This window comes from Euprymna scolopes, chromosome 22 (genome assembly GCF_053919585.1).
Source record: "Euprymna scolopes isolate OS-2025 chromosome 22, ASM5391958v1, whole genome shotgun sequence".
NCBI classification, from domain to species: domain Eukaryota; kingdom Metazoa; phylum Mollusca; class Cephalopoda; order Sepiida; family Sepiolidae; genus Euprymna; species Euprymna scolopes.
In genome coordinates this window covers 100,284,336-100,294,420 of record NC_136503.1, presented here as the reverse complement: position 1 = coordinate 100,294,420, position 10,085 = coordinate 100,284,336, and the positions used below count along the sequence as shown (strand labels likewise).

The 10,085-nt window shown below is 36.9% G+C and overlaps 1 protein-coding gene across 1 annotated transcript in view; it reads left to right on the top strand.

The window, feature by feature from the left end:
* Positions 1 to 10,085, top strand: part of LOC145243574 (SPARC-like) — a 48,031-nt gene continuing 37,946 nt past the window's right edge. The window contains exon 1 of the mRNA XM_080106555.1: positions 1 to 32. The gene's annotated coding sequence lies outside the window, so the exon portion shown is untranslated. The remainder of the gene's footprint in view (positions 33 to 10,085) is intronic.

Here is a 10,085-nt window from a genome sequence, read left to right as displayed (position 1 = left end):
ACTTTCCTGGTGTGAATACAAATACGAAACAGGTAAAATAATAAGTTACAAATGTTTACATATGAACCATATCAGGTGCAGCCCTATTTTTAGTTGAGATCAAATGACATCACCTTATCAATTACTCAATGTTCCACTCTTATTTTCGGCGATACTCGCTTCATCACCTGAATAAAGTAAAACATTTTCAAATTTAATCTATATTATAATACGCTTATAATAAACTAATAAATTATATTTACTTTATTGTAAACGTGAAATAGTAGCCAACTGCAGACACACAATTAACTTTAATTCAGGATAAATATAAACAAAATAAAAATAAATATAGCATAAATAAAATATATTAAAGTAACACCTAGTGTTTCTGAATTTTTTAGATGAGTTTTTTTGTATTATTTGGAATCCTGGGACTACTGTTCTTATCTTCATTGTCATTTTCTCAACGTTTCGGTCGATGTAACCTCCGATCTGATTCAAGTGTATATTTTCGAACTCGGGAATCAGCTCAAAATTTCGAATTGAATGCTCCATTTAATTCACAGGGGTAGAATGTTCTCATTCCGTCAGTCACGACAGCATTAGCTGTAATTCACAATTGTTTCTGCCGAATTCGAGTTCAATCCTCAGTGCAGGCGACAGTCAAAAGACAATTGCAAATCACTTAGGACCTCTACCCAGTCATGACTGATGGAACAAGAACATTCTACCTCCGTGAATTAAATAAAAGGTTCCGTTCGAAATCCAAATTCAGCAGAAATATTCACAAGTTCCACAAAAAGACAGGTGAAAAAAGTATGCAAAATTCAATTGCGAATTACTTAAAACCTCTACCCAGTCATGGCTGACAGAACGAGAACATTATACCCCCGTGAATTTAATTGAGAGTTCCGTTCAAAATTCCGTACTGATTCCCGAGTTCGAGAGAAATATTCCTAAGTTCTATAAGATGTACCTGAAGAAGGTCGGAGGTTAGAACGACCGAAACGATGTGAAAATAACGCTCAATGTGAGAACAGTGGTCCGAAATAATCAATCCTAGTCATTAAAATGGCGGTCTTTAGTAAAGCAATGTTTTTTTATGAAGGTGTCGATTTTTCCCCACTTTTCAACAACGCTCCACGCGTAATAGTCCATTGGAGTCAAGGGATCAACAAAAAAAATACTTGATAACCAGAATCGTTTTTAAGATGGCGGAATCTGATATTTTCCCATGCTTCAGTTTGGAACATCATTTTCGTCGTTAATCGCATAGATCGAATGGACGCATCTTAAAAATTAATAGTTTTTTTTTTTTTTTAATTTTGCATCTCAATCCGATGTTTGTTGTGATTTTATTTTTATTTATTTTTTTTTTTTTTTGAGGATCACCGCTTATCAAAGCCTGAGACCACTCTAGGATCCACTCTAGGATAAGGGTTAATATGTATTAAGTAGATGGTGAGACATGATCAGTCATGGTGGAACATGAGTGGGGTTTGATTATTTTAGATAATGGGTCAACAAGGACTTATTTACATTAAACTTGAAAATTATCATGTTATAGTCAGCTGGAAAGCAGCCCCATGGTATTGTGTTCCACAGACGGATTGTTCTAGGACTCCAAATATTGCCTGGCTGACATAAAAACATTGTTACTATTTACTTGCCTCCCCACGAGGGCAATGTTAGATGGGTTTTAATGTGGGGAAAATCCAGCTCCCCAAAAGAGGTTACTCTGGATAGGAACAAAAATTCAAATTTTCTCAGTCACGAAGGATTTCTCCTCCACTGATCGAGGCCAGAAAAGGTGAAGTGCAGAATCTGAACAGCTACTACACTTTGTTCTTAGGCAAAAGGACAAGGAATTGTTACTGGATACAACTGTATCAATCCTATTTACTTGCCTCCCCACGAGAGCGGAGTTAAACACAAGGCCGGTTTTTAATGTGAGGGAAAATCCAGCTCCCCAAAAAAGGGGTACTCTGGATAGGAACAAAAAGAAACAAGTGAAGCATGCGTGGTCCCCCGTGAATCCACAATGAACAAGGCATAAAAAGTGACTAAGTTCAGCATTTGCCCCCTCCCCCTCATTTAACCCCAAAAGTCCCCTGGGGACGTCAAATCCTGGTGAAAATGAACGAACGGTGCAGTTTTAGGACTTAACATATGTGAATTTGAGTTCTGCACCATGCAAAAAAAAGAAATGATAAGTCCATCATTTGCCCCCCCACACACACACCTTATTTAGTCCCAAAAGTCACCAAGGCCTTAACATATTTAAATTTGAGTTCAGCACCATGCAAAACTGCTAAATAGACGCAGAAAATTTTGGACAAATATGGTAAAATAGTCCCAAAAATGCAGTGTTTTTATTAGCCCTAAAAGAGCCCTTGGGGACAGACCCAAGAGTTATCGCAAAGTATAGACAAACAAAATTATATAGAAATCAGTTAGTTACAACTTTTCAGAAAGTTTTGTAAAAATCCAAGGCATCATTTTTGTTTAAATAAGCACACAAGGATAAATTTTACCGATTTTAACCCGAAAGGCACCCCTAGCGGAGGGGGGGGGGCGACTAGAGTTTCCCCAGAAAATCCATTCTGATACTTTCTTACTCATATCATGTTTAATGTTTGTGCAATTTGTCTTTTTTAAATCCAAGGTGTAGCTATCGAGAAAAGTGAGGACAGATGAACAGACGAACGGACATGGTGAATTTACAGGTCCACCCTCTTTTTGTCGGGGGACCAAAATTTGTTTCAGTCATGAAGGATTTCTCCTGTGGAAGGAAAAGAGTGGAATTGCACTCTGCTTTCTACAATGAAATAATTCTTTTGGCGTTGATCGAAAAATGTGTGAATACGCGTGTTTCTTATTTTCATGTTAGCAGCTTTTATGGGGTTAGTAAATGTATGGTGCTTAGGTCAACGAGTGCGTTTTGTTAGGTCAGCGAGTGACGAGCCGGCGAGTCCGCAGTAATTCGGTACGAGGTGTCAGCTTACTATGGAACAGAAAAAGGCTCCTATTTACAACGCCTTCCCACGGGACAGAGTTAGACACCAGTGTCGTTTTTTAACGTGGAGAAAAGGGGCGAAAATAAAAATGGTCTCAGTCGTGAAGGATTTCTCCTTCACTGACTGAGGACAAAAAAAATTGAAGCGTACCATCAGAACAGATACTACCCTTTGATCTTGGCCCGAAGTAAACGATTGTTCCAACGTCTTCGATGTTTTTCTTCTTTTTTTTCCAAGGGAAACACTATTTATCAAGGCCCGAAAGTCACTCGAGGATACGGGTTAATAAGTGCACGGTGGTGACCGAGACAACGGCGTAGTAATCGTTAGCGGTGGGAATGTGGGTATAGTTTGGTTATTTAAGGAGCACGGTTCAACAAGCTTTCACAAAAAAAAACACTCGACTAGCTACAACCACTATCAAAAATTTCCTCAACTCTCTATCTGTGCCTAAATCTAAACGTAGATTCTATTAAGAAAGATTCTTTCCTAGAACTGCCCGACTATGGAACTGTTCCTCTAGCCTGCTTCCCAGCTGAATATAATATGGTAGATTTCAAATCCAATGTAAACAAATTCTTGTTGAACCGTCCCTTTAAATAAGCAAATTCAACCTAATTTACGCCATTAAAGATTACTACACTAACGCCTTACATTTATTAACCTGGGTTTGTATTACTGTACACATAGATTCGAAAAAGTTGTCAAAAAACAAATATATAACAAATAAATGTTATCAAAGGCACGATAAGTTACTTTTCTACCAAACTAGATATAATTTTCGTGTTTTTATTCAATTTAACATGTTTATTCAACTCGAAAACCATACAGTGTTTACCGATGTATTGGAAAATTCAAGATGGCGTCCGACACTCTCTTTAACACGGTAAGTTCAGGAAAAAATGTTATAAATAATAAACTAGACAAAATACTGTTAGAAATTCGCTCATTATATGTTACCGTGACATAACTTGACATATATTCGGTGGTTTTTAATAGTATTTTGTCTAGTTTATTATTTATAACACCTTTTCCTGAACTTACCGTGTTAAAGAGAGAATCGGCCGCCATCTTGAATTTTCCAATACATCGGTAAGCACTGTATGCTTTTCGAGCTGAATAAACATGTTAAATTGAATAAAAACACGAAAAATATATCCAGTTAGGTAGAAAAGTAACTTATCTTGCCTTTGATAACATTTATTTGTTATATATTTGTTTTTTTGACAACTTTTTCGAATCTATGTGTACAGTAATACAAACCCATTAACTCTTTCCCTTGTGTGGCCTTAAGTGCTGATTGCCTTGTAAAAAAAAAAAAAAAAACTTGCTTCATCAAATGATCGTATCCTCCCCCCCCCCTCCCTCCACCAACAGTCCCCAACGTCCGAGACTTTGATTTATTTCCTCGTTTGTCTCGGACTCTTTTGAATTAGATAATTCCGATGTACAGTTTGCCCTTCTCACAAAAAAGAATCACGTTCCTGGTGGCCGCCCCCACCCCCCTCGCTGTACTAGATCTCTTTTATGAGCGGTTTACTGGGCTACGCCCCTCCCCCACCTTTTTGTCGTTTTGCTGACCTCGGCATTTTGTTTGGTCTTTTAAACAAAGAGTATCTGTCTGCGATCGGTCACAGATCTGGTATGCATGACAAACTGTACTTGATCTGTACGGGTGAGAGGAGGGGGGGAGGGAATGGAGGAAGAGGAGGTGAAAGAAAATTAAGAAGGGAGGTGGAGGAAAGGAAAGCGGAGGAGGAGGAGGAGGAGGAGATAATCCTATTTTGTGTTATTCAGGGCATGACACTCTCAACCCCTTTTAGTTGTCGCCGGCGAGTGTCGTTTTTCATTCGTGTAATCAAAGCTCAGGTCAGTTATGTGAGTGAGTAGTATTTTCGCCTCGATTCAAACCCGTTTTTACACTATATACGATTGACACGAGACACCAGCAGGTAAATAGCATTTGCTCTATCATATTAGTTGCGGACAAATTCTCGGCGCTCAATCTGACCGGCCAGGGCCCAGGGACGTGCAGAGAGGGAATGAGGTGTGGTCGTGTACCTATTTACAATGCCTCCCCACGGGACAGAGTTAGACACCAGGGTCGTTTTTTTAACGTGGAGAAAAGGTACAAAAATAAAAATTGTCTCGGTCGTGAAGGACTGATCCTCCACCGAAAAAGAACAAGAAATGAAAGTGCAGCATCTGAAGAACAGATACTACATTTTGATCTTGACCAAAAGGCCAAGTAAAAAAACAACACATTTCTGGTGAAAACATTATTACATACTCACGTGTCAAGAAGACATTAGTATAAAATCCAAAAATTACGAAACATGATTCATGTGGTAGATGAATTTTTAACAAAAAAAAAAAATCATTTACAATTACATTTTTTTATGTTTAGAAATGACGAAACCTTCATTTAATTTTAATCCAGTGATAAATTTTGTAGGGCGCTTGAAATAGTCATGTTCTTATTGCTTGGATCGATAGAGAGCATGAGTTATACAGCGGCGCATCTCCGATCACACTTGTCGAACATTTGTCGTTGACGCGAGTGTGATCGCTCCGATCACACTCGTTGAATATTGTGTCGCCTTCAGACATGATACAAGGCTCCTATAGCTCTTGGGATTTGTACACAACTGGCCAACTAGTAGATCGTCTACAAAAAAAAAAAAAAAAAAAAAGAACGGTTTTCATCAAACGGAAATGGAATCATGTCATCTTTTCTATAGTTACAATTTTATCGTTACATCCTGTATGTTATATATTTCTTGTGGTCTATTGGTTTTGCTATATTCCAGGACAAGAATTCATCTAGTCTGGTGGAGAATTCATTTTAATGTTGTTATTATGGGCAACATCACCATTCTTCGTACAGGCCACTGTAAATTAGCCATACTTGTCAATTTTGAATATTTAGTCATGGTTACTATAAGGGTAAAGTATCCTCATGCCAGGTTGTCTTGACAAACCTTGCACATGATCTTAGACACTCAAGGACAGTGTCTTTTTTTTTTTTTTACAAGGTGGTCACCACTTATCAAGGCCCGGAAGCCACTCGGGGATAAGGGTTATTGCGTGTGCAGTACGTTAGTGCTGAGATTTGATAAAATGACTTACTTAAGAGGGCGGTTCATCAGGAATTTGTTTATGTTGGACTTGAAGACATCCAAGTTGTAGTCAGGTGGGAAACAGGCAAGCAGAATAGAGTTCCACAGGCGTGCACTTCTAGTTACATTGCGTGTGTGTAAAGAAATAGTTTGTAAAACTAATCTATATGATAATTTCAACACCTATATATTAAAATGGTAGCGTGTGTGTTATTTATTTTGTGTGTCGCGCTTACATCCGAGTGACTGTAGTTTAATTGTTATGGACTTCGATTTCTTGTAATAAATAATTTTACCAAGAATTCTTCATAAGTTTTGGTTTCGGTTTCGATTATAGCTGAAGGAATTAAAGTTATATATATATATATATATATATATATATATATATATATATATATATATATATATGTTTAAAGAAAAAATAGAAAAAACCGAATGAAATTATTAAAAAATCAACGTTTCGTCCTTGTCTCAGAGGACATCTTCAGGATAATTGAAATAAAAATGTGATAAAAGAAAAAGTCATAGATCGTGCGAAAAAAGACAGTTTTTTAAAATCCAACCCATGTCGGGAAAGGACGAATATGTCTTTTTTCGCACGATCTATGACTTTTTCTTTTATCACATTTTTATTTCAATTATCCTGAAGATGTCCTCTGAGACAAGGACGAAACGTTGATTTTTTAATAATTTCATTCGGTTTTTTCTATTTTTTCTTTAAACATAACGTCAACCACCGCTGGTACATTTTTCATTCCTTATACATATATATATATATATATATATATATATATATATATATATATATACTAGCAAAAGCAAAAGTACCCGTCGTTGACTGGGTTCAAAAACAGCCTACAGAAAATGGACTCTAATTTATGAAAGTATGATGGATTATGAAAAGGAAAGGTTGTAAAGAGATAGCTTAGAATTTGGGGGTATCAAAACCAAAGCAAAATATGATGAAAGTAAAAATAAAATAGATAAACCCAATAATTTATTATACCATACCTGTTCACACTGAAACACTTATCACAATATTCTGTGGATCTATATTAAAAAAAAACTAGTTAAACTTTGTGACATATTTCTATTGTATGGAGGCCAGGCGCGAACGCAGACCCCACAATTTTATCATACCATCCCTATTTAAGTTAAAACATACTTATCAAAGTATACTTACGCAGATAGATATGAAAAGTCTTTATTAAAGTTTGTGCCTATTTCCATTCTATGGAGGCCAGGCGCGAACGCAGAACCCACAATTTTATTATACCATATTTCTTCAAATTGAAACATAATTATCAAAGTATACTTACGCAAATAGATATGAAAAGTCTTTATTAAAGTTTGTGCCTATTTCCATTCTATGGAGGCCTGGCGCGAACGCAGACCCACAATTTTATTATACCATCCCTATTTAAGTTAAAACATACTTATCAAAGTATTCTTATGTACATCTATATTAAAAACACATGTAAACGTGTTTTTTTTTTAATTTTTTATTTCCATACTTCGTGGACCAGGCGCGAACGCAGACCCCACAATTTTAATGAACCACCGTTCTGCCAGATCAAGCATACCTATTCCTGTGCCTCGATACATCTTCTATCATTATATGTAATCAGTTTTTTAAATAGTCAACCATATAGGTGCCTATTCGTGACCACACACACACACACACATACACACAGACATGCAGCTTTATATTATATATAAATATATATATAAGTTTGGGTTTCGATTCACGCTGATGCATCTAAATCATATGGATATATTTTTTATTTTTTAAATCGCAACTTTATAATATATAAAAATCGATAGAACGTTTACTCTATAATAATATATACGAAATCTGCAAGAATTAAAATATCGTATTTGAGCGTATTTTAAGACCGAGTTACGCCGGGCGTCCCTGCTAGCTTAGATAAATACTTTTGAAGTTTTAACAAAAGAGCTACAATAATATCAGAGCGTCTCTATTTACGCTGAACATCTACAAAATGCCAACAATGAGTTCCTTGTAGAATTTCCACAGATCCCACTAGTAATCCATTCATCCAGCGCGACCGTAGCCGAGATTGAACTCACTACACGAGTTTGTAGTGTAATTCAAATCTTGTCAAAGGCTGAATACTTGATGGAAAGGGAAAGAAACATTTAATGTGTATTTCAGCCTAATTTTCGAAAAAAAATCTTTTTTCTTTCATATGTTTCTCTTTTTAGGATGACGTACGCGCATCAATATGAGACATGAAATTATATACATTCATACCCTCAAGCCACCACCTCCAACCGCTGGGTACTGATTGCTTTTCCTCATTGGATAAGTTTTCATAGCAGTTTCAACACCATTAAGCGTATAATATATTTCAGAATCTCACACACAAACACAATCTCATACACAAACACAAGATTTTATTGCGTATTATTGATTGAAAACAAAATTTTCTATTATAATAATCGTTTAACTATTTAGTCCGGGTCGACATTTGTATTTTTATTAGTCGTGAATCGTAAAAAAGTCGTAAAAGAGGCAATCTATCTCTCGGCATACATTTAGATATGTAGAACTATCTGAAAAATTAATTCGCAGTGTGATTTCTGTAAAAAAACTAACGCACACTCGCATGCATATACACATACGACACACACAAACGTTTACACACACACACACAACACACACACAACACACACACCACATACACGCACATGCACACGCACACATACACACACAATACACAGACACAACACATACACACAAAACACACACACGTTTACACACACACGCAACACACAACACATACACAACACACAAAACACACACTTGCATACGCATACACGCACACATACACACACACACACAAACGTTTACACATACGGTACACGCATACACACGTATATATTTGGGATTTGAACACCGGACATTAATCATTATTTCTAATGAAAGTTCAACGTTATAACTTTTAAGTTAATCTTTCTTTTTTATTACAAGGAAGTCATCACTTATCAAGACTCGGAGGCCACTCGAGGATAAGGGTTATTGGGTGTACAGTAATCAATGGGATAATATCATAGTAATCGCTAGTAATGGAGATCTGATAAAGTGTCTTACTTAAGGGGGCGGTTCAACAGGAACTTGTTTATGTTGGACTTGAAGACATCCAAGTTGTAGTCAGGCGTGCACTTCTAAGAAAGAAGCTTTGTTCATGGAATCTACGTTTTGATTTAGGCACAGATAAAGAGTGGGGAAAATTATTGGCAGTGGTTTCAGCTAGACGGGTGTTTATCGTGAAAGATTGGCGAGGGGGGGACCAGAGATTGGAGCTCAGACGAGCACTTGCCATGGAAATAACGATAAAACAAAGACAGGTTCGCAACGCCTCTTCTGCGGAAGAGAGGTTGCAGGGAAGAGCAAAGGGCATCCTCCACTAGGCTACGAATTCTATTTTGTACTCTGTCAAGGCAGGATCTATCTATAAGAACTATAAATTGTTATTAAATAAAATATTGTATTCATTTGTTTATTGTTTATAATATTTATACTAAATAGGATCCAAGATAGAATCTTGCTTTACGCATTATTTTATTTATATTTTTTTTTACACAGTGATCACCACTTATCAAGGCCCGGAAGCCATTCGGGGATAAGGGTTATTGCAAGTACATTACGTTAGTGTGGAGATTTGCTGAAGTGTTTACTTAAGGGGGCGGTTCATTAGGAATTTGTTAACATTGGACTTGAAGACATCCAAGTTGTAGTCCGGTGGGAAGCAGGCAGACGGAACAGAGTTCCACAGGCGTGCAGTTCTAAGAAAGAAGCTTTGTTCATGGAATCCGCGTTTTGATTTAGGCACAGATATAGAGTGGGGGAAATTTTTCACAGTGGATTCAGCTAGACGGGTGTTTTTCGTGAAAGATTGGCGAGGGGGGACCAGAGATGGGAGCTCAGACGAGCACTTGCCATGGA